At 37.2% G+C, this 25,692-nt stretch overlaps 1 protein-coding gene across 8 annotated transcripts in view; it reads left to right on the plus strand.

Moving 5' to 3' along the window:
• Window positions 1–25,692, plus strand: part of STK33 (serine/threonine kinase 33) — a 177,498-nt gene that overhangs the window by 9,587 nt on the left and 142,219 nt on the right. For 2 of the 8 annotated variants that reach the window (XM_049650646.1, XM_049650637.1), the window contains exons 2-3: window positions 20,523–20,592; window positions 22,734–22,840. The exons of 5 other annotated variants lie outside the window; for them this stretch is intronic. The gene's annotated coding sequence lies outside the window, so the exon portion shown is untranslated. The remainder of the gene's footprint in view (window positions 1–20,522; window positions 20,593–22,733; window positions 22,841–25,692) is intronic. One more of the 8 variants, XM_049650650.1, reaches the window with a different exon arrangement.

The following is a 25,692-nucleotide window of genomic DNA, read 5'->3' on the forward strand; positions in this document are numbered from 1 at the left end:
TTTTTTTTTTCAACGTTTTTTTTTAAAATTTATTTTTGGGACAGAGAGAGACAGAGCATGAACGGGGGAGGGGCAGAGAGAGAGGGAGACACAGAATCGGAAACAGGCTCCGAGCCATCAGCCCAGAGCCTGACGCGGGGCTCGAACTCACGGACCGCGAGATCGTGACCTGGCTGAAGTCGGAAGCTTAACCAACTGCGCCACCCAGGCGCCCCGGGAGACAGTATTCTTTAAGAAAGTTGATACCCAGGGGAATAATCAGGGACAGTAACTAGATAGCATAGTAGCACCAGCTTAAAAAGAGCCTGTTATGCTGGGCTGAATTTAAGGTCCGTTTTGATGGTGAAAACAAACACAATTTGTAGTTAAGAATTAACATCTATCTTGGCTTTATTCTCATTCTAAGCCTAGGTTTAAAAAAATCCTTTCTTTGTTTTTCGTCTTTAGCATTTTTTCCAAGTATCTGCTATTTTAGCCTTTTGCCTTGGTGACTCTCTTCACATAGCATCTGGCCATTTTGATATCATCTAGGTTACTAGCCTCTCTACTTTGGGGTTATAGCTCATGGAGAGCTCCCTCTGTGTCTGTATACTTTCTCTGGAAGAGTCTATTTCCTGTTTTCCCCAGGACTCAGTCAGTAATGGGAAAGACCCACCATGCTGGCTGAGAGCTGGGTAGGGAGAGGGCTGTTGGAGGGGGGCCGGGTACATGGGGAAGGCCCCTGAACTGGAGGTACTGTCAGCCGGCGCTTCTGATGTTGGCATAGCTCTAGCCTCTCTTCTGCTCTTCTCCCGCAGTCACTCACTCACTGACTCTACTCCGGGGCTATATCTCCCGGCCTCTCTTGCTTTGCCTTATTCAGAGGAACTGAGGGATTGAGAAGTGGCCCTGAAGCTCAGGAATCTTAGCCTCGTTGGTGGCAGCCAGTCTCCACCCATCCAGTCACTTATCCCCTCAAGACACAGTCTAAGCTGGCTTCTCCGACATGAGAGGACATGACTGAATTTCCAGAGGTCAGCCGTGTAGGACTTTGTTCAGAGATCCTCCCTACCTTTTAAATCATTGAAGAAACTGGCCTTGGAAAGAAGATTGGTTAGGGGGTGGGAAGGGAGAAGGGAGGGTGTGACAGCTGTTTTCAAATATCCGAAGGGTTGTTTAAGTAGAGTGGACAAGGTACTAGATTTTGGTCTGGAATTCTGGCCCTACCTTTTACTAGCCTTGTTTTTTTTTCTTTTTCTTTTTCTTTTTTTTTTTTAAATCTGAATTCTTTTAAGCCTAAAATAATTCTGTGATTTAATAAATGTAGCAGGCAGTGCCTCTACTGATTAGATCTGGATTCTTGAGGCAGATTGAGTGGCAGCGTTTTAGCATTTTGAGCTCAGCCACTAGTGAATTGAAGTTGTAATAGCTGTATTTATTATACCCAGAATTGAATGAGTTATTAATAAACCATTCCTTAGTCCCATATTATCTCTGTTTTACAGACTAATTTTTTTCAATAGGATTTCCTTAATTGTATCAAATGTTTCATTCCTAGAATGCTGAACACGTCTGATTGGTATAATCTCCAGGGAAACTAGACAGTCTTAATTACATCTAGTGTTTTGATTTCATTTGATTCTTTAGATGAGATTAAAAGTAATTTATTTTAAAGACTAAGACTACTCTCTGTATACCTATGCTTATTGCAAATTTAGAAAGCTTTGGTCATATTACATTTGCATTACCAGTATATCAGATAATTTAGGTTGTGAACTAATATATAGGGTAGTTAACTTCTTTCAGAACAAAAAGCTTGATGACACTTTTTTTTTCACTACCCTCGCCCCACTTTTCTCATCATTGTCTTTGGATAGCATTGATTTATATTTTCTGTTCATTTAGCCATTTCCATACTATATGTCAAGACTTGCTCCCTAAGAAGTAGAGGGTTCTTGGATTTGACTCTTTCTGAAATATCTGTCTCCTAGTGAATGAATGTCGGTCATAATTTGTAGAGCATGTGACTTTTAGTTCTAGATGCCCTTTTTCATTAGAGATACTGGCAAGCTGAATTTCATCTAGAGGAGAGTGCAGCATCTTTACATGACATGGGGATAGCTCAGGGTACCGGAGATGTAGAAAACATGACTTGCCTACAGGAACAAGCAGACATACTCTTTTTCTTCATATCTAGAAGACTGAGAGCTATTTTTTTTAATTTTTAAAATGTTTATTTTTGAGAGAGAGAGAGAGAGAGAGAGAGAGAGAGAACAAGCAGGGGAGCAGCAGAGAGAGAGGGGGACAGAGGATCCAAAGTGGGCTCTGCTCTGATAGCAGCAAGCCCAGCACGGGGCTTGAACACATGAACCGTGAGATCACGACCTGACCAAAGTTGGGTGCTCAACTGACTGAGCCACCCTGGTGCCTCACAGAAGACTGAGACCTATTAAAGAGGAACTAGGCAGGAGCAACTGGGTGGCTCAGTCAGTTTAGCATCTGACTTCAGCTCAGGTCATGATCTTATGGTTCGTGGTTTCGAGCCCCGCATCAGGCTCTGTGCTGACAGCTCAGAGCCTGGAGCCTGCTTCAGATTCTGTGTCTCCCTCTGTCTCTGCCCCTCCCCGACTTTTTCTCTCTCTCTCTCTTTCTTTCTCTCTCAAAAATAAGTAAACATGGGCACCTGGGTGGCTCAGTTGGTTAAGGGTCTGATTTTGGCTCAAGTCATGATCTTGTGGTCGGTGAGTTCAAGCCTTGCATCTGGCTCTGTGCTGACAGCTCAGAGCCTGGAACTTGCTTTGGATTCTGGGTCTCCCTTTCTCTCTGCCTCTCCTTTGCTCATGTTCTGTCTCTGTCTCTGTCTGTCTCTCAAAAATAAACAAACATTAAAAAAAATTAAAAAATAAGGGGCGCCTGGGTGGCTCAGTCAGTTGGGTGTCAGACTTCAGGTCATGATCTCACAGCTTGTGAGTTTGAGTCCCACGTCAGGCTCTGTGCTGACAGCTCAGAGCCTGGAGCCTGCTTTGGATTCGATGTCTCCCTCTCTGTCCCTTCCCAACTCACACTCTGTCTCTCTCTTTCTCAAAAATAAATAAACATTAAAATTTTTTTTAATGAATAAACATTAAAAAATTAAAAAAAAAATAAAGAGGGACTAGGCATATCCATAGGAAGACAGACCAAGCATGACCTGTAGGAATATTTATAGGGAAAATACTTTTGGCTCAGTCTGAAGAGAAACATTCCATCATGGTATCCAATGACATGAGCTTTTGGGGGAAAATAAAGAATGGGATCCCTGTTATTGGAAAACTTTTAGCAGTGTCCATGTCAGCATATATCAGATCTTCCATGAAAAAGTCCCAGGTACTAGATGTCCTTTGGTGTTCTTTCCATTTCCTGGATTCTGTGGTTGCCTCCCCACTCCTGGTACTATAATGTGGCTACTTCTCCATTCTAGGTTTTGCTTTAGTGATTCATGTGATTGACTTTATTTTCCTAAAGAACCATAGCACAGAATTCTGTGGCTTGGTAGATAAAAACTGCCTGACATTAAATCTTTGTAGATAATTCACAAAGTGGATATATACCATGTGCACATATATACTCATACACATACATCTGTTTTGTATAATGGAAAGTTGTTATACTTTCATAGTTTTGTCCTCTGTTCCTATTGTTATAAAATATCATATGCTTTAGAGACCTCTGAGTCTTGTAAAAAGAAATTTTTAAATTTTGACATTTATTTATCAAATTGACTTTAAAGAATTCAGCTCTGTTAAGTTTTCAAAATAGAGCCAACAAAGAGCCTTTGTGGGAGTAGGAATTAAAAACTGGTGAGATTACTTGAGAAAGATCTATAAAATAGTATAGACTTTTAATTAGTATCTTAGATATTTAAGAATAGGAAGTGAGAACACTATAGTCATTTTGGAACATTGTGTTTTCAGACTCACTTTCCAATTGGATTGTTGAGTGCAGTATCAGTGGCTTCAAAGGGCATCACAATTCATTGCAGTTCTGACCTGGGGTAATAGATACAGAGGTAAAATGAAATCCATTTTCCTTAAGAACTACTGGTTTTATGAAATGATTAAATCTGATTTTAGAATAAAGCATTAAGTGCAAACCACTAAGAGTTCAAAAAGTACTTACAGGTCCCATGAAAGAAGATTTAGTGCATTTAGCTTTCAAACAGTTTTCTCATTGTAGATGAAATGCCTTTAAATTGATGCAAGTTATCATGCCGATAAATTAATAAACTATGAGAAGATACATATCTTCTCTTTGGAATGGACTCATTCTCCAGGGACAGACGGTTCTCTTCCAGAGCAGACTTCTGAAGTGGTAAGACGTTAGAGAAGTCTATTTCCTGCATGAACTTAAGCTCAATGTGGGTGCTGTTAAAGCTTTGATTTGGTATTACAAAAAAGAAAGTCATCATACTAGGGGAATTTGCCCATTGATAAAGATTTAAGTTTTATAGGAGTTTTGGAATTCTTTAATACGTTTCATTCTAAGGGCCCAAAGTCTATGATTATGTACGAATACATCTCTCTTTCTATGCAGCCCAGGCCATTGGTATTAGAGAATATGGGGAATGTCCTTAAGTTCCTTAGGGAGCAAAAGCCTTGGCAGTCTTGGGGAAGGAACAGATCCTCTGACTGTGCTAAATCCAAATCTGCCAGAGGGTAAACTTTTCTTCTAACTTCAGCCCGAGTACTGTGCAGTGTAAATAGTGATATTTAATGTCAAAGTCATGATTTTTCAAATATTTGGGTATCTGATGCAAATAACGAACAAATGAATTTATCCCTTTGTGTCTGAACATTTTAGAGTTACATAACTAAATGAAAATATGATAATGAATTTCTGTTGAAAATCTCCAATGTTTTTTCTCCCCTTAATAGCAAAATATCCTCATGCATCTTTCTCAAAATATTATTAATAATATTGGCCACAGACAACCGTTTTTGAACTATTTGAATTGATGTGGTTTTTTAGACACGAAGCTGGGGCACAGAACAGCTTTCTTCTTTCCCTCTTCCCTTTTCTGCCTGCTCCCTTTTTATTGCCTCTGTGCTTCTCCACAGGATATATAAAAAACTCTCTGTGGAGGTCCTTACTTCATAAGCTTATTTGTAGAGTGCCAGTGGGATGGGACTGAGAAGTCATTGTTGCTGTTATTAATTCCTATTAATAACTTTTAAAAAGTTTGCTGAGCTACCTGGATGTTAACGTTCAGCAATTTTCACTTCTTCTGTCCTCTTTCCTTCCATCTATGGGAGTTCTCTACCACTTTCACTGCCGCCTTTTGGCTTATTTGCATAAACAGACTTTTCTCTCTCTTTCTTTCCCTTCCTCCCTCTTTCTCTCCTTTTCACAAACCCTGGATGCCTACCGTGTAACCTGAAGGATACGATTGTGAGTTAATGATAGGATCAGTGTCCTCAAGAGCGGGCTGGTGGCACAGAGGTATGCACTTAATATGATGGAGTGTGATCAAGATAGCACCCTGTGAGAACCAGGGACACAGTGCCAGCAAGAATGGAGGATAGAGAAGCTTATGTATGCTTTGGGGGTCGGGCTGGGGAGAATAAGAGAAATGAACATTGACTTTGAAGGTAGAGGTGTGATTGAGTATTAATTTTTTTGTTTAATCAGTGTCATTTAATCTGCATGGATTTTAGGCATCGATTTCAGGCATTTTCAGTTCAGCGTGGTGGAACTTATGGTTGGCTGGAAGATTGAAGCATTATTTTATATCCTTAAAATATCTTCTATGATAGATTTTTTTTTTTTTAGCTTCTAGAGGCTTAGCAGGATAACTCTTAGTGTTCATGATTTCTTGCCTCTGCATTACTGAAAACTTTTTCCGCCTATTTCTTCTGAGAAACCCATTTTTCAATTTCTTAAGGATTCTGACCCGGTCACTGGATAGTCATAATGATTCGATTCTGTGTCATACTGACTGTTTTCCTGAGACTTTCAACTTATGTGTTTATTAGTATTTTAGTTACTTGGTTTACTTTGGTTTTAAAAAATCCTTACACTTAGCGTTGTTCATAAAATATGCATAAATCTTATGGAGCCCTAACTGTGATGTTAAGTAATTTATTTAACAAATATTTGATAGAGCGCCTACTCTGTGGCAGATGTTGTGGTGAGCACTAGGATAAAGGAACGATGTGGTCTGTACCTTCACAGAGCTTATAGTGTGATGGGGTTACAGACAGGTAAGTGGGCAACTGCAAAGGTGCTACGATAGGGAAAGTACATGGGACTGCGTGACGCATACAAAAGGCACCTAATCCAGACTTAGGGGCCAGAAGACGTGTTTTTGAAAGGAGTGGCATCTACATTAAGACTGAAGGGTGGATAGAAACCATCCAGGTAAAAGGTAGAGTATAGGGCATGGTGTTTCCAGCAGAGGAAATAACATTTGAGAGTCAGGGTGGACCTGAGAGACACAGGGACTGCAAGAATGTTGACAGGAGCCTAGAGTACAAGGGGAGGGAGTGGACAAGAATGAGGCTGAAGACCATATCTTACATATCGTGCTAGGCTTGGTGAGCCTCATTAAGGAATCCAGACTTCAGTTCAAGCTAAGAGGAGGTAATGGATGGGCTTTGAGTAGGGGGATGGCATGACTCGATATGCGTTTTAGAAAAATCATTTTGGTTGCAGTTTGGTGACTATACTGGAGAGAGCTCTGGATGAAGAGATCAGTTGATTGGAGGCTGGTATAGTGATCCAAGCAGGAGACATTGAAGTTGTAGGTGTTACATGACTAAAACTTGAGGTGAGATGGAGTTTCAGCTTAACTGAACTTTGGACTAGGTTTTGATTTCCTGTCTTGATGAAAAACTTCTGGATTTTTAAAATGTATTTTTTTATTTTAAGTTTTATTTAAATTCCAGCTAGTTAACATATGTGTAATATTAGTTTCAGGTGTACAATATAGTGATTGAACAATTCCATGCAGCACCTGCCCTCCTTAATACCCATCACCTGTTCTACTCCCCACCTCTCACCTCTCTTCTGGAAACCATCAGTTTGTTGTTTTAAAAAAAAATGTGGTTTTTTTTGCATTTATTTATTTTTGAGAGACAGAGAAAGAGCACAGTGGGGGAGGGACAGAGAGAGAGGGAGACACAGAATCCAAAGCAGGCTCCAGGCTCTGAGCTGTCAGCACAGAGCCCGACGCGGGGCTTGAACCTACGAGAACTGCAAGATGATGACCTGAGCCAAAGTCAGACGCTTAACCGACTGAGCCACCCAGGCACCCCCAGTTTGTTCTTTTTAGTTAAGAGTCTATTTAGTGTATTTAGTCTGTTTAGTTAAGAGTCTGTTTCTTGGCTTGCCTTTTTCTAATTTTTTTCCTCCTTTGCTTGTTTGAAAAAAAGCCTGGATTTTAAGCTGTGTTAGAACAAATATCTTGTGACATTAAAAAAAAATCATATTTCTGTTGAAAATAGTAGCACATATTATAAAGTGTACAGGCATTATTCTAAGCACTTTACATTATAAATTGACTTATACTTTACAACAATCCAATGGAATGGCTACTAGTTTTATCCCAATCAGACAGATGATAAAACTGCAGTGTAGGTTAAGTAATATGCCCAAGGTCAGATAGCTAGTAAGTGTCTAAGCTGGGATTTGAACTATGCCAGTTTGGGGCCAGGGTCAGTTCTCTTAATCATTGCTCCCCGTTCTTGGCGATATGGGGGACCAAGCATGAGCCCTCCTCTCCAACCATCTCCTATTCTATATCCATTCTGAAGAGAAGCAGATTCATTTCAAAAAAAGAAGTAGAAGCAGAATTTGTAGATTTAGAGAGAGGGCAAAGAGAAGAATGACTCTTAGATTTGTGGTTTGGTCTCTTGGGTGACTGTGGGACCATTCACAGAAACAGGGAGAAGAGTGAGTTTAGGCGGAGATTGAGAGTGGAAGAGGAGCAAGGTGAGATAATTATTGCTGTTATAAACATGTTGCATTTGAAGTGCTTGGGGGTCATCCTTGTAGATATGCTCAGGGGGGAGTTGGATGGGTCTGGTTATTTGCCACCACAGTAGCTGGAATTCAGAGAGAAACGTGTGGCTACCAGATCCAGGATAGCTTCTGGGAAACAGGTCTTGTTTTAAATAGGTAGGAGCCTTCTAGGTGAGGGAAGCACAGTGCACTTGATGACTTCCTGGTAAGAATGTGGGTGAAAGGAGATGATCTGAAGTCTAGGCATTTTTTTTTTTTTTCTCATGAAGCGCGCGGCCTTTGGCAATTCACTCCTCTTCTTTGACTTTCATTTACTTATTATTTATTTTATTATTTTAAAATCATTTACATTCATATTTGATAGATTACCCTTTGATTAAGAATGTTCATCTATAAAAGAATAAAAATATCTTCTCTGCTTGCCTCGCCATTGTTGAAAATGAGAATGTCCTTTAATGGCCCTTCCGTTTCTGAAATTCTTATTTTAGGAATTGAACTCTGGTGTTCAAACATGCTTTGTAAATGGTAAAGTAAGAATACAAATATAAATTAGTGGCATTTGGTATTTGGTAAAGATTATGTGCATAAGTCTGTAGATAGAGGCAAACATGCAATGGCTCCTGATTGTCTTGCTTGTGAAATTAAAACTCTTTAGCTGATTCTTGGGGCTTAAGCCAATCCCTGGTAGTTATAAAATGAACAGAAATGGTTGGATGTCATTTTTTTTTTGAAAGAGGAACTAGCAAAATTTGCTCACTGAAAGTAAGAGAAAAAGAGATTGGTGATGACTGTATCTTTGTGATTTCCAAGTCCACAGTATCATTTGAAAGAAAACAAGACATAATAATTTCCAGGAACTGTGCTAAGTGATTTATATACTTGATTTGGTTTAATTCTCACAGTAACTATCATTACTCCCATTTTGTAGGTGAACAAACTGGGGCTTAGAGAACTTGCCTAAGGTCATACTGGTAAATGGCAGAGCTGGGACTCAAGCCCAGGTCTTCTTATCCACAGAGCCTCTGCATGTAACTATCATACTATATAGGCTTTCAGTTTAAAGGTTAATTATTTTTTTGAGTAGATTACATTTATACTTGGTATAATTTAAAAATATAAAGGTCTCTAGTGAAAAAGTCTTTCTTCTGTCCCTGCCCTCTTGATACTCATTTCCCTAAAGTAAGAATCCTTTCAGAGATGTTCTGTATGCATGTGTGTGTAACTGTAACTTAGGTATATAAGAATATACATATATAACATACACGCAGTATATTCTATACAAATAAAATTTCACTCATTTTACACAAACAGTAGGGTACTATAGGCCTGCACCTTGATTTTTTTTTTTTTTTTTTTTTTTTTTTTTGCCTAACAATATCAAGGAGATTGTTTCGGTGATAAAAAAAAAAGGCTATTTTTTAAATAGCTGCATAATATTCCACTGTATGCATATACCCCTAGTCTTCTATTGCAGGGCATTTGGATATTTACCAATATTTTGCTATTACAAACAATGTCTAATAAGTAACTTTTCATTTGAGTTATTTTGTACATGTGTGAGTCCACCATGAATGCTAAACAAGAACCCAGGGAGTTGCTCTGAGTATGGTGAAATTCACTATAAGAAGAGTTATATTTTATTACTAAGATGTAAGGTGTTTTTTATTCCAAGTATATAAGTGTGTAATAATCAACAGATATGTAACTGCTTTTCTATCAGCAGGGCTCCACATCAAGTACTGTAAACATATATATGCAAAGGCTTGTAGACTCCAAAAATGAGAAAAAAAAAAAGGTTATGGTATAGTTGGCTGACTTGGAGTGAAAGATGTCTGCATATGAGCAGACATTTACTCAACAGAGTGAAAATTTCATTCCTAAAGAAAAATGACTCGGTTCTTCATGGAAGAGCTCCCTTGGAGATGCATGAATGCATTTGACCCTTACTAAGATGATGGTACGATTCTTGCTTCAGAAAGTTGCCATTTAAAAATGGCTACACAAAGCATAAGAGACTGTTAAAAACTGAGAACAAATTGAGGGTTGATGGGGGGTGGGAGGGAGGGGAGGGTGGGTGATGGGTAGTGAGGAGGGCACCTTTTGGGATGAGCACTGGGTGTTGTATGGAAACCAATTTGACAATAAATTTCATATATTAAAAAAATAAAAAATAAAAATAAAAATGGCTACAATGGCTCTTTTGCCATTGAGTATATTCAGTAAATGGGCAAAAGGGAGCTTTTAAGATCTATATGTAAAGTGAAGAAAACCAAAGCAAGCTTGGATGTAAAGAACTGTAGAGCTGTGAGGTGGAGTGGAGTGCAAGTGGTATAGAGTAGCTTCTGCACTGGTAGAACATGCAGTGAATGTGGAGGTAAACGTGGATACAATTACATAGTACTTTGTATTTTTATGTGTAATCAGTGGGCAGTTACTATTTTCAGGAGTGTTTCTAGATATTCTAAAGTGAACCTGAAGAGTACAAAAAGAAATACATTTATATGTCTAGATAAACTAGCTTCAGGAGAGTGTCATGGCAGAATCAAGGAACAGATTTAAGATTTTTCTGCTTATAGCACATTACATAAGTAATAGATAATAAATGAAGTTTGTGAAAAGTCATGTAGACGTTTTAAATTTGAGTCAAGACTGAATTTGATTTGCTGTTCTAATATTCCAATTTATTAATTATGCATTCTTAGAATATCTTTGTTGGTTTTTATTTCTGGCTGTTTTCTCTTTCATAGTTATTAGCTCTAGAATCTATAGTTAATGAACTCTATAATACCAAAAAAACTCACTTTAATTAATAAAAATTTTAAATCTTTTACCCAGAAATAGAACTTCTTAGTTTGTTCGTGTTGTATTTAGAACATAATCATCACATGTAAAAAAGTGATACTACCATATTTTGGTAGTTGTGTCATATTAGCTATTAAGTACTGTTAGCTCCATACTGGATACATTTGGGGGCTCCTGTCCTCCTGCATTTTCTTCTAAATGAATCCTCCTGTCCCACAACCTATTCTGACACATCAAAGTTCCTGCCATTCCCAACTGCCCTTCCTCAAAGTCTGATTACAGCAAGGTTGACTAATTGCTATGTAGGCTTTTCAGCAGTTAAGACCCATGTTGCTTGCTTGGCTCGTTCTCATGTGTATAACACTTGACTGTCAGTGTTCAAGAGCTCCTGTTTCCGTTTCCCAGCAAACTCACAGTTTACTGCTATTGGTTCTGAGGTCACATGTGCAACTTTCTTTAGCATCTAATCTAGTTCAGCTGGACCCAGAGTGGCTATGTCCTTTTTTGGTCCTACCTTTTTTTTTTTTTGTCTGCATCTTCACATCTCATTTTGTCTGTTCTGAGCATTCTCTCTGCTGGAGAAGGAAGAAACAAAATAGAAATTAACACATGTTTAAGATGTGGTCATACATATAGCTCATTACTATTTCATCCTTTTATGGGTTGTGATTTTTTTTTGGAATGCTTATGTTTATATTTGATATCACAAATGAATCCATTTATAAAAACTCCATTAAACCAACTATTGTTACAAAGTTATCATGTCTGTGAATTAGGTATTCACTTTTAAATGTTATAGTGATAATATTCTAATGGTATTCCTTGGAACTTCTGGATAATGTTCATCCATGTATTTGGAGAGAAAATGGAAAGCAATAAGAACTTGGAGTTCACTTGGTTCTTTGGGAAGTTTTGCTTGAGTAAGATCCACTGGCATCCATTGGGTTGAGGTCACTTAGATGGAACATCTTACATTATTAAGCTTCAGTATCCCTGTGTACTAGTTAGCAGGTATCATGATTCTTATTTTACAACTCAGAAGATTGAGGTGCAAAGGTTAAATAGCTTGCATGGGAACACTGAATGTTCAATTGGATTGTAGGAGTGGGATCTGAGTATTATTTAACCCATGGGATCTCTGATTAAGGAGTTTCAGATAATACTATGGCAGTCTGTTCTTTGTTCATGGTCATTTATTCTTAATCAAGGAGTGGGAATGGATCACAGTGATGAATAAAAATAGTTGGGGGTGCTTGGGTGGCTCAGTTGGTTAAGCATTCAACTTCAGCTCAGGTCATGATCTCACAGCTCGTGAGTTCCAGACCTGCATTGGGCTTTGTGCTGACAGCTTGGAGCCTGGAACCTGCTTTGGATTCTGTGTCTCCGTCTCTCTCTGCCCCTCCCCTGCTCACATTCTGTCTGTCTGTCTCTCTATCAAAAAATAAATAAACATTAAGAAAATACTTGATTAAAGTTATACTGTATGATACATTCCACTTTGGTTATTTCTCATAAATTTGTCAAAATGGTGTGATAGAATTCTTTTAAAAATAGGAGATTCTAGGCTTATTGAATTTCTGTTTTTTCCCTCCAATATTTTTTTTATACCTTAAAAGACTGTAGAGTAATAACTTTTACATTCTGAAACTCAGGAAACATTTCTATTTTAAAATTAAATTAGCATCTTTAAATTCTGGTTTCAAAAATGTATTTTCCCCCAAAAGAAAATGTTTATTAACATTGTTTAATTACAGAATACATACAGAAAAACTGAAATTCTTGTTGCTTATATTTACTTAGTATATTTGACTTGCTTCCTTTTAACACTATAAGTTTATTTCCTGAGTCCTGGCTTGAAAATAATGAATGTCAAAGTACATTTAAGTTACGTCACAGTTTGAGATTACAGGTGCCTCATATGAAAAATGCATATTTTCTAATTTTTCAGTCTATAAGCTTCAAAGTCTGTTTTACTCTTTGATGAGGACTAGTTCTTAAATTAAAGCAATGGATTAGTGCATGAAATTTGTTGAAAGCTGTTCCTTTGCAATATTCTGATGCTTCCTCAATAAGTATCTGATGTTCACTCTCTCTCTCTCTCTCTCTCTCTCTCTCTCTCTCTCTCTATATATATATATATATATAATGTTTATTTATTTACTTTGAGAGGGGGGAGGGGCAGAGAGAGAAGGAGAGAAAGAATCCCTAACCAGGCCCTGCTGTACTGTCAACACAGAGCCTGATGTGGAGCTTGATCTCATGAACTGTGAGATCATGACCAGAACTGAAATCAAGAGTCAGAAGCTTAACCAACTGAACAAACCAGGTGCTCCTCACCTTATGTTTTTAAAATGATTTTTTATTACAAGATAATTATAGAGTCATATGCAGTTGTAAGAGATAATAGAGATCCTGTGGGACTCTTCATCCCGTTTCCCCGACTGGTGACATCTTACATGAAGTATGGTACAATATCACAACCAGGAAATTGACATAAATACAATTTTATTCAGATTTCACCAATTTTAATGTGTGTGTGTGTGTGTGTGTGTGTGTGCGTGCGCGTGTGTTTGTAGGATCCCTCATGCCACAACCACCTCCCTCTCCCCTCACCTAATCCCCGGGAACCACTGGTCTTGTCTCCATCTCTGTATAGTGTTATCATTTCAAGAATGTTATATACATGTACCTTATTTTTTCCCTTCATATGCATTGTATCTGAAAATAAGAACAACTACAGGGAAAAGGGCAAAGGATTTTTAATATTTGTGTCTGCTCTGTCAGCAGACCTATGTTATTAGGTGTTCTAAGGTTTTCTTTGAAAGAAAGGCAAGTTATCACCTTAATATTCACTGGGTAAATTATTTTCCCTGGACATAAATAATAGTTTCCATATAGTAAAATGCTGAGTTACTAAATCTGTAGCGTTGACACGTTAAAAAATTCTTGTAATTCAACTTTCCACTTAAAAATCACCTTTTCAGAGAGACTATGTTGATTATTCAAACTAAAGCAGTTTCCAAGTTACCCTCAATCTCTCTGTCCTCTTGTTTTCATGATAGTACTTAGGCACTTTATTCTTTGTCTATCTCTCCCTCCTTACCCTCTTAAGATATAAGCTTGGTGAGAGGAGGGAATTTGTTTGTATTTTTCATTTTATATTTCCAGTGCCTGGGGTGGTGCCTCTACATAAAATGCTCTTATTGCATGAAATGCATGTCATAGGTCTGAAAACATATCTTCTAAACTCATGTTTGTTTGTTTACTTTGACGATAAATTTTAATTTTGAATGGTGCCCTGACTATGCTTGAGTGTTGGTGTATAGTGCTAAAATATTTGAATCATTTTAGTATAATTTAGTCAGCCAGTGAGTTGTTTGGGAACCTTAAATCCCAGGGAAGTAGAACAATTCTTTCGTTCCTTGTTCAGGTCTATTTGAAGTCATCCAGTAGTCTTTTGTGAAATGACAGAACTCTAGAACATCTATCACTTGCTTCCTTTCATAGTATTACTCTTAAGAGTCTGGTCTGATAGTAGATTTCCTGGGTTTGAAGCCCGTCTCTATCATTTATTAGCTGTGTGGCTTTGTGCATATTACCAACCTGTCTGTATCTTGGTTTCATAATCTGTTAGATAAAGATATTAATAGGACCTATTTTATAGAGTTGTTATAAGAATTAAGTGAGACAGTATCCTAAAAGTACTTAGACCACTACCTGGCACATAAAAGATATTTAATAAATGTAAGCTATTATTATTTAGTGTGAGAAAGTTAGTATCTGCTTTATTCACACATCAAGCAGTTGAAGTAACACAATTTATGCTATACATCTAATCAGATAGTAATGTATCATAAGAGTTTTATCTACAATCAGAAAATGGATTTCAGGTTTATTTATTTCCTCTTATTACATTAGATGGTTTTGAGAACATGAAATAGTTTGGAAAGTGCTGAAAGGAAATGAAATCTGAAAGGCCCGGGAACATATTCTCTTGATTGTTGGTTGTAATTCTTGCTTTGAATGAGAGAGGTCACCTCAGAACATAGACTATTCTTTTATTGTCCATGCAATTTGTGGTCACTAATATGAGTTTCCCAGACATTGGTTAAATGCTGATAGTAAAAGGCAGTCATGAAGAGGATTAGGAAGCTACTGCTGTTTGTTTTTAGCTCCCCTTCACTCCTCCACTTAGAACTCTCTCTTTGTCCTTTCTTCTCGGATGCCTGGTTTCTGCTTGCTGCCCTTCGCACACCATCCCATAAACATTTTCTATACCATCTACAAATGTAAGTTTGTTACTGATTGGCTAACTCCTTATATCGAGTTAGTTGCTATAATATCTCCCTTGCCTGTAACTATAGGTTTACAAGAAGTTGCAAAGAAGTGTACAGGGAGGTTCCATGTACCTTTTACCCATTGTCCCCTAATATTAACATCTCAAGTAACTATAGTATACAGCCAATACTAGAAAACTGACATTGGTACAATCCAAAGAGTTTATTCTGTACATTTATTTGTGTGTGTGGGCGTGTGTGGTTTTTGGAGGTTTTTGGAGGTTTTTTTTAAAAAAATCATGTGTAGTTTTGTGTAGCCATCACTACAATCAAGACACTGAACTGTACCATCACCATAAGGCTCCCTGTGCTACTCCTTTATAGCCATACCCACCCCTCCTCCTATCTGTAATCCCTGACGACCACTAATTTGTTCTCCTCTTTATATTTTTGTTACTCTAAAAATGGTATATAAATCGAATCATAAAGTATGCTACTTTTTGAGACCGGCTTTTTCCATTCAGCTTAGTTCCCGTGAGGTTCATCTATCAAAGTTTGTAGCATGTATTAATAGTTTGTTTCCTTTTTATTTCTGAGTAGTTTTCCTTGGTATGGATGCATCACAATTTGTTGAACTATTCACCTGTTGGAGGATATTTGGGGCATTTCCAGTTTTTGACTGGTACTAATTAAGCTGCTATGAACATTCATGTGTAGATTTCTATGTGAACACAAATGATCATTTCTTTGGAATAAATGCCCAAGAGTGCAACTGCTAGGTTATATAGTAAGTCTGTTTTTTAGTTTTATTTTATTTATTAAAATTTTTTTTTAATGTTTATTTATTTTTGAGAGAGTGAGAATGAGGGAGGGGCAGAGAGCAAGCGTGACACAGAATCTGAAGCAGGCTCCAGGTTCTGAGCTGTCAGCACAGGGCCTAATGCGGGCCTTGAACTCGTGAACCATGAGATCATGACCTGAGCCGAAGTCAGACGCTTAACTGACTAAGCCACCAGGTGCCCCTATCTTTTAGTTTTAAAAGAAACTGTCAAGCTATTTATCAGAGTGACTGTATCATTTTACATTTCCACCAACACTGTATGAGTGATCTAATTTTTCTTTCTGTTTTTCAAATTTTATTTATTTATTTAAGTAATTTTTACACCCAATGTGGGGCTTGAACTTAAACCCTGAGATCGAGAGTCTTCATCTCTTTGGACTGAGTCAGCCAGGCACCCCAATGAGTGATCTAACTTTTCACGTCCTCACATCATTTGGTAGTGTCATTATTTTTTATTTTAGCCAGTCTGATGGTGATATATCATTGTGATTTTAGTTCACATGTCCCTAATGGCCAGTGATATTGATCATCTTTTTATGTGCTTATTTGTCATTTGTGTAGCTTCTTTAGTGAAATGTCTGTTCATGTGTTTTGCCCATTTTCTAATTGTATTTTTGAATGTTGGATTTTGAGAGTTCTTTGCATATTCTAGATACAAGTCATTTGTCAGATGTATGATTTGCAAATATTTTCTCCAGGTCTATATGTTGCCTTTTTTAGACCCTTACCAAAGTCTTTCACTGAGCATAAATTTTTACTTTTGATGAGGTTAACTTATCAGTGTTTCCTTTTTATCTATATTGTTTTGAAAAACCTGGCATGCCAGTTTGGAGTTTGTTGAAATTCTTGGATCTGTGGATTTGTAGTTGTCATCGTATTTATAAAATTTCCAGCCATTATTTCTTTATTTTTTCTGCTCTCCTTTTGATACCATTTATATGTATACTGGATGCTTGATATTGTCCTACAGGTCACTGAAGCCCTGTTTATTCCTATTTAGCCTTTTTATTTTCTCTCTGTGCTTCATTTTGGATAGTTCCTGTTGCTATGCCTTCACACTAACTGATCTTTCCTTTGGAAGTGTCTAATATGCTGTTAATCCTGCCTACTCTATTTTTTATTTCATGTATTATATTTTTCATCTGTGGAGATTCCATTGGGATCATTAAAAAAATCTTCCATTTATCTCTTAATCATGTTCACGTATTTCTCTATCCTTTTAAACATGTAGGGCATATTTATAATAGTTGTTTTAACATTTTTGACTGCTAGATCTATCACCTCTGTCATTTGGGGGCCATAAGCCTGCCAGCTTTTAACTGGATGTCAGACATTGTGACTTCCATGTTGTTGGTTGATAGATTAAATTGACTTCTTTACATAGTGCTGGATTTTGTTCTGGCATGCAGTTAAGTTGCTTGAAGTCATTTGAAGCCTTTTGAGACTTGCTTTTAAGTTTAGGGCAGTTGTTTCCACAGTATCTGTTGAAAAGACTTTTATAATTCATTGAATTACTTTGCCACCTTTGTTGAAAATCAGTTGACCTCAGCTCTATTCCATTGATTTCTTCCATGCCCCAATACCACAGTGTCTCGATTACTGTGCCTTTATATTGAGTCTTGAAACCAGGTAGTGTGAGTCCTCCAACTTTTTCTTTTTTAAGATTGTTTTATCTTTTCTGGGACCTCTGCCTTTATAAATATACTCTGGAATCAGTTTGCCAATTTCTATAAAATGTGCAGCGAAGTTGAGAATTACAGAATAGACCTTGGTAAAATCCATACCTTCTGATGTTTCATAGAAGTCATTTTGTGGGTCTTCTCTAGAAAATACTCCTTAGGAGGATTGGGCTTCATTCTACTTAAGCTTCCATATCTTTTAATTTCTAGAAAGGTGCTGTAATATATATACTGTCATATATCATTATTATATATACACTAATAAATACTTTTCTTTAGGTCTTTGCCTGGGTATATTTGTTGCCTTGTATACTGAATTGTTATTGTTTCAATATTAAAAATATAAGAGTTGATTTAGTACTAGAAAAACAAGAAAGTAACATAGCACATCATTGATTAAATCTGTCAACAAAGGATGTGTAAGAGAATTGAGCTATTTCCTCTGTAGTATCAGAATTGATCTTCCTTTTGCTGTATTATATTTTCTAGGCAGGTATTAGGGAAATATTCAGGGACACAGTTTTTATGGCACTGTACTTAATGAAATATCAGTACTGTAATGAAGAAGCATTGTTGCTTTTATATTTATAAATAAGCTTGAGTTTCCCAAAAACTTCAAACAGGCTATACTTTGCTGTTATCTTAAAATATATGCTTAATAGTGTTACATTTCTCGGTTACTTTAAATGATTTTTTCTAGAAATCATTTACCTAACCATATTGCAGTATTCATTTTTGCAATTATTTTTGAGTTGTGGTTTTACGTATATAAAACATTATCCACAATTTATGATTCCAGTTACATAAATTGGTCCTTTTAGTCTCTTGTAGTAAATACATGTAGATGTTATGAATAAGATCTTAGAGGAACTTTTATGTCATTTTAATGGGCTCATGTTTGTATTGAATAACTGAATTGCAACTTTTAATTTCAGTCTGGAATGTTCACAGAATAAAATATTTGAATTAACTGAAATGAATTAGGGCACCTCAGGACAGTGATAGAAAGAACTAAGAACTATATTCATTTTATTAGAGTGATCATATTGTTTTATGAGAAAACAAGCCATTTTGCTCTGGATGGCAATTATTTGCAGTAAAGAAGTACCTTGGAATTATAGATCATTTTTCAGTTTTATGGGCATCTCTGTCAGCTGAAAATAATTGCTGATTTGGGCTTTCCTTGGAGCAAGAGGTGGAAATTATTTTATTAACTTTGTATGGAGGCATCTTTTAGTTATTAATTAGATATATTACTCTGGAAGCAGTGGAATATTGTTTTCTGAAGTTTAGAATTCTGTAATATAAGCCTAATAAAAGAGTAAGTCGGTTGTAGAAAAGTGCTACATATGTGATTCAGAGAATCTGAGGCTGATAATGATTTAGTGTGCAGCAAGGTGCTAATTGTATTTGCTACAGACATTGAGTAAAAAGGAGTTCAAAGCCTGAAAGATCCAGGTGGATTTGGCTGTTGTTTTAAAAGATAGTATGTGCTGTTCTTCATTATGTTCATATTGGGACTATAAAAAGGCTTTCCAGTATTTCCCACAAAATGATAATCAGGTATAGTTCCCTTCCTTCTGATCCCCGCCTTCCCCCCGCCCCCCGCTGTTATATTATATACAGGCATAACTCATGTATTTCTGGAAATGGAGGACTAACTGGATTGGTGCTATATTGGTTTGTTATAGTCTAATCCCTTAAGAAATGTGTACCTGTCAGGACTCTTGGTTTTCTTCATATCCTCTGAAATTATGCTATGACTCCAACCACCTTGTAAGAGCTACAAATCACAATAATGAATAATTTTATGTCACTGAGCTGTGTACCACACAGTGTTGTAGATACTTTCCATATATTGACTCATTTGACCCTCACGTCAATTCTGTGAGGTAGGGTAATATTATTTTTTTTTCCATTTTACAGATGGAAACTGAGACAAACATTGTCAGCTAGAAAGTGACAGAAGTGAGCTATGAAATAAATTCTCTGCTCTTAATCCCATTCTTTCATGTTTAGCTCAAATTGATTAAGAAATGCCAAGTAACTTTTTATTAACAGCACTTTAAACATCATTAACAGTATCATAAGTTTGACAACTCCAACTTTGTATTAAAGACATCTCCAAAAAGCTTGTTTGGTAATTTCTTTAATTTCCACTAGAGGTCAGTCTGTCATTTGGCAATGTCAATATTGTCTGCTTCCTGTTCTTGGAAGTGCAAAATTTCAAGTATACTAAGTTAAAGAAGTGTGCTCTGAAAGAAACTTGGGTAGCAGGATACATTTTGAATTAGAAACATAATGAAAGAGTCATCTTTATAGTAATAAAGGCATATATGACCATTATAAGACCCAATATTGGCTCAATACTGTATTTGCAGAATTTAATAAAGATATCCTAGGAGATGATAACTGGCAGAGAAAAGGCTAATGACCTTGACCTTTCTTTATTGCCTCTAAACTAACCACATATTAAATATTCGACCAATTTGGGGTTGCTGGTACTTCAAATCCCATTTAATTCTTTCAAGGATGTAGAATTTACCCTGAGAGTAATGAAATAGTGAAATTATTGAAATTGTTCACTAATAGATACTCTCTGGTGATTTTAATGCAATATGGGTCTAAGAATTTTTTAAAGTAGCCTAGAGACTTTTATTTCTCAGCTTTCAAGTTTTAGAAATAACAAGGTATTGAATTATGATGCAGAAACCAAGAGTCTTCATTTGGAAGCAACATTTTGAGGCAACTTCTGTGGTTGTAAAATAGGAATGCCATATTTTGGCAGATCCCAAATAGTTATTTGGAGACTCTATCATGGTCCCAAGTACAGAGTAATTTAACCAGCAATGTTAGTTATATGTAAGAAATGGTTTTGGCTACTGCAGGTTAAATAGACTTTTAGGCAGCCTTGAAACTAATGGAAACAATCTGACTTGACTTCAGATTTGTCACACTGGAAATGAATGGCAACATGCAGAAGAGGCCAGGCCAAGGAGGGGATTTACACAGGAAGGTAGGTCAGCAGAGTTTGTAGGTCTGGAAGGGGAAGAAGTTAAATCCAGGGGATTGTTGGAAGAGAGAGGGAAGAGAGGCCTGCACATAGAGAGAGATAGGCAGAAGCAGACAGGATATTGGGCTTCCAAGTATACAAGTTACATCTAAGAGCCTAGATTCTTCAGAGGTAGCAGAGAACCACTGAGCCGAAGGTAAGAAAGAGTTGGTGATTCCTAACAGTACCTTTCCCTTGCTGAGTACTTAATACATGTCAGATACTGTGGGAAGATACTTTGTATATATTATCTTATTTTCTTCTTATCTTATAAGGCAGATTCTAATCCCCTTTTATAGAGAAGATGACTGAGGCCCAGAGAGTTTCAGTAACTTGCCTGAGGTCATACAGCTTGTAAATGCCTGGGCTGAGATTTGAACCCAGGGCTTTGTGATTCCAGCTATGAAGTTGTGCTTCCTGATGCAGAAGATATTTCTTTTCTGCCTCAGTTTTATGCTTCCTGCAGGGTAGGGACAGTCATAGGCTTACATCCAATGGGAAATTAACCCCATGGGTAAACCCCAATTATAGCAAAAGTCGAGGGTTATAGCTTCCAGGGAGGCGGGAGTGGGTATATTTTTGTTAAAAATGTGAAGCTTCTTCACCTCTGCCTATATTCACAGTAAAGACCTATATTCTCCACATAGCAGTGATTAGGTGGTGGTGAATCTATCCCTTGTACTTCTCACTACTTTGTTGTTTTTTTTTTCCTCTCCTAAAATCCACTAATTATCTTACTAGGTGTTCTCTCTGTTGGCTTGGTTTTTCATAAATGACACTACTGGAGGTGCCCTCTCAAGGACTTTCTAGAGTCTTAATAGGAAGAGTAGTGGGCCAGCCTAAAAGGAAGTTTAGGGATCACTAATTTGGTCTGTCAGTATACTTTTGTCACTTTATTTTTACACCTGCAGGCAGCAGTGCTTCTGAGATCTTTTGGTTCTTTAAAGATAGCTTTGATCCTAGATCTCTTTCTGCTTGGGATATGTTTTTGAAGGGCTGAGGACAGAATGTCAGCTTTCTTCTCCCAAAGGCACCCGTTGCTGAATTTCCCCTATAATCTGGGGCTTTCATCATTTCCTCCATGTTGATGGTGGCACTAGACCTGGGGAATAGCATTTATCTTTTGTTTTTTGACCTAAGTGACTGGTTAATGGTGAAAGGGCCATCAGCTAAGAATGCTTTTAATAAGGCCCTCTTTTTTGTGGTCTAGCCAGGGTCTATCTATGGTCAACTGCTAAAAGTATTCCCCAAGTTCTCTTGCTTTTTTCATCTGAAGTTGCTTGAAGGTGATACTTAGGAAGAGTACATCCACATGCTGCACAAGGGCAAGCAAAAGCTGTATTTCTTTATATAGCTTTTAATCTCTTGGTTAAAACTTTGATTTATTTTTGACAAAATAATATAGAATTCTTAACCTAGCAGTATAGCCTAACACTGGATCCACAAGTGCCAGAATTCCCTTCTAAGTCTTTAGCAGAATTCTATGAGGCCAAAGTGCCTACTTTCTTCCAAGAGGCTTTTGGGATTGAATTTACTAATCCCTGTTTTTAATCCATAAATGCCCACAGTAAGCTCTCTCTCCTAATTGCTATTTCATAGAGAAAGAACACATTTGATGGGACTTTCCCTATCATCCAAATCCATGAACCTGCTTGCACCCATTCACTCTTCCTCAAATAGCTTCCCAACTCCCTTTCCTACTCATTTCCTATATCTTACAACTAAAGTCATATTACAAACTCAAATCAGATAATTCCACTCTTAAGACTTATGTGTTACTTTGCATTGCCCCCAGGATAAAGCCTGAAATCTTTAATGTAGACCTCAAGGCCCTATAGGAGATGGCCCTTGCCTCTCTCACCATCTTTGACAGCGGCATAGCCCTTCTTCACAGTCCAGCCATACTGGTCCCCTTTGGTTTCCTCAAGTCTGTCACGTTCCTACCTGTATTCTTTTTTTGGAATGTATTCTTTGCTTCCCCTAGCTAACTGCTCATGGGCCTTCAGATCTCTGCTCAGGTATCAGTCTTTAGAAGAAATCCCAATGTAGTCAGATCTCTTAATTATCAATTTAATTGCATTTTTCTTACATGTTTTTATTGCCAGAAATTTCACTATCTCTCTGTTGAGGACTCTCCCTTCACTTTATGTGTTGTCTAAGGACTTGGACATTCCGAAGGAGTGTACCAGGTAGAGAGTGAATTGGAAATCTGGTAAGTACAATAGAGCTGTTGCTGATAAAGACTTGTTGTTGAAGACTGGTCCTGCATAGCCCAAGGAATAAATTATCTGTTACGTTGGAATGACCTGTCCAAACCACAGAATGTGTCATTGGTTGATACTCATACACTCAGTCATTGCTCCTCAAAGCATAATCTTGTGTTTATGGTGGTTATAGGCGGGGCCAGAGGCACTTGTCACTCTTTCTTCATGAACACTTGGGTTGAGTTGAAGAAGAGTCACCAACTCAGACAGCTCCTGCCTAGCAACTACTCTTTCAGTGACACTTGCATCCCTTCTTGCCAGAAGACTTTGGTCATGGCCATGTCAGGTTTACCCCAGCAGATTTTCCTAACTTGGAATTCCAAGGAATACTCTCAGAAGGCCTATGGGCTTTACATTCCAAGAATCAGGGTAGTTATTTTTAGGTTCTACAGCTAAAAAAAGTTCTATTACATCCAGGGTACTTACTTATCTTGCTGTCTGTCACCAAGGGAGGCAAATCTAAGGGATTCTTTACAAAATGAAGAAAATTAGTCTCAAGGAGACTTTTGCCTCTCCCCGTACTGAGAAGCACCACAGAAATTTTTAGCTAAAATAATTTAATCCATACCTCTTGGACACTCTATTTAATCTCTGCTTTAACAACCACCCTTTTACTACTTATTGATCTATTATCCTTGTGATTATTTGTTTAAAACCTGTCTTCCTTGCTATAAGTTCCAAGAAGGTAGGAACTATTTCTGCCTTCTTCACTTCAGTGCCTTTCAAAGTGGTTTGCACATTGTTAACATTCCATGCATATTTGATGAGTGAATGGATTGTAAGTTTTTCAAAATAGATTTTAATAGTAACTATGACTTCTAAAGATTCAGGAGATATTTAGAAAAGTAAAGGCAGTTAAACATATTCCCCAGCATGGAACTAATTAAAACTCAACAAATATAATGAAAATACAAAGAAAAGTTCCGTGAAACTAGGAGATGTTTCAGTTCTAGGCTGTGGACTGATTCCTAAGAGGTAGAATGAAATATGGATCAAATCTAGGAAGGAAGCTAAAAGCTGATATACACTTCTCTAGATTGTAAACAGAGTGAAATTAAGTGAATTTCACTGAAAGAAAGTGGAGGGCCTTGAATGCCTATCCTGTGAGGTTTAGGAGTTGGAGCAGACTGTATGAAAAATTGGCAAGTCTCTAAGAGAGCTAGTTCCATATTTCAGAATAGAGGGAGAGTTGAGGCTTAGCGAACAGTATTTTTTTTATACTCAGCTTCTAACCTATAGTGAAATGAGGGAGAAGAAAGAGGAAGAAATGAGCTTTGCAGAAGTTGAGCAGAATCAAATGAACAAGCAATAAATTAGCAAACCAAAGTTGGCTAAATTGCTTTACCCTAATTATACAGATGAAGTGCATTTCAGATTAAGAATTATTTCGGGGGAAAAAAAGAATTATTTCAGGAAATAGAAATTCCAGGAAAATACATCTATATTCACTCAAATAATATGAAGGGAACATAGGATTTTTAAAAATTGAAATTAAGGAAAAGAAGGCAATTCTTTTCCAGTGGTGACGGTCATGGGATGTGAGGCTTTGGAGCTGTTGGAAGCCATTCCCTGCCTCAAGGAGGAAGTTGGTCTGTCTGTGATAGTAAGGGCCAGTCAACACTATAGAAGCAGTTAACATAAAAGATAAGAGAGAAACCACCTTGGTTGAGATAAAAAGGTGTGATGTTGGTGGCTTGGAGTATGTGGTTTTAGTTATCCCTGAGGCCCTGATGCTTTGTATGCATTTCCTAGAGACAGATGAGGTACTCCAGTATCCTTACAATACATTTCTTTTATCTGAGCCAGTTCAAGTTAGCCTTCTACCATTTGATAAATGCTTGCAACTAGAAGTTTTATATAATATAATATACATAATAAAGACAGGTAGAGAAGATCCAACATATGAATTATTGGTGTGCCTAACAAAGAGAGCAGAACAAATGAACAGAAAAAAATTAAATATATGATAGAAAAAAAACTTTTAGAAATTAAGGAAATTCATAATATGTAGAATCAAAAAGGCACGTGGTTCTAGGAAAAACTGAAACAGGATAATACCAAATAAGCACGTGATAAGAAAGCTAGCATGCTTCAAGGTTAAGAAGAGAATCTTCTGGGAATCTGGGAATAAAAAGCAAGTCACTCAAAAGGTGGAAAATCAGACTGACCTTAAATGTCATGGTGATAGTCAAAGCCAGGAGGTAGTGATTAAGTGTTGTTTCTAGAGCTTTGGTGGGGTATATGTGGGAAGACTTGATACCTAGTCAAGCTATTGCTTATATAGAAAGGTATTAAACAATATTCTCAAACATTCAAGGACCTAGAACCTGAAAAACTACCTAATGAATAAAATTAGTCATTTATTTGACAAATAAGGAAAATAAGGAATGGAGAAGCATATGATGGTCTTCGAAAGGATTGGCAGGGCAATTCACTTAAATGTTGAATTAAGTCAAATCTGAATAACTGCATTTTGTGAAAACAGAAGAAAATGTAAGGGGTATACAGTTAATAGTGAAAAAGAATTTATAACAAATGTAAGGTGGGGGAAGACAGAAGAGGCAAAGGTATATGTAAGTGTGTGAACTCATTTTTCTTAGTGGAGAGAGAGTGAGTAGATACAACCTAAAGCTGATGAATTTACTGGTCTGAGGTGAAATCTTGGCTCTGCCACATACCAGCTGTGTAACTTCAGATAAGTTTGAACTTCATCTGTAGTCACAGAATCTTCATCTTTATCATGGAGATAATGACACTACCAACCTGCTAAGGTTGTGAGGATTAAATGCAATAATGTATG

This window comes from Panthera uncia, chromosome D1 (assembly GCF_023721935.1).
Source record: "Panthera uncia isolate 11264 chromosome D1, Puncia_PCG_1.0, whole genome shotgun sequence".
Classification (NCBI taxonomy): Eukaryota; Metazoa; Chordata; class Mammalia; order Carnivora; family Felidae; genus Panthera; species Panthera uncia.